The sequence below is a fragment of the Petaurus breviceps genome, unplaced genomic scaffold (genome assembly GCF_028583685.1).
Source record: "Petaurus breviceps papuanus isolate PSGF00001 unplaced genomic scaffold, PetGlider_PUasm1.0 174, whole genome shotgun sequence".
NCBI lineage: Eukaryota > Metazoa > Chordata > Mammalia > Diprotodontia > Petauridae > Petaurus > Petaurus breviceps.
The window spans coordinates 44,996,003-44,996,225 of NW_027185761.1; the positions used below are offsets into that span (position 1 = coordinate 44,996,003).

At 55.2% G+C, this 223-nt stretch overlaps 1 protein-coding gene across 1 annotated transcript in view; it reads left to right on the forward strand.

Moving 5' to 3' along the window:
* TAFA4 (TAFA chemokine like family member 4) overlaps positions 1-223 on the forward strand; it is a 145,136-nt gene that overhangs the window by 138,282 nt on the left and 6,631 nt on the right. The window lies entirely within an intron of this gene.

The window sequence follows — 223 nt, forward strand, 5'->3', positions numbered from 1 at the left end:
CCTCCTTCCTTCCTTCCTTCCTTCCTTCCTTCCTTCCTTCCTTCCTCCCTTCCTTCCTTCCTTCCTCTCTTCCTTCCTTCCTTCCTTCCTTCCTCCCTCCCTTCCTTCCTTCCTCCCTCCCTTCCTTCCTTCCTTCCTCCCTCCCTTCCTTCTTTCCTTCCTTCCTTCCTCCCTTTCTTCCTCCCTCCCTCCCTCTCTTCCTCCCTCCCTCTCTTCCTTCCTT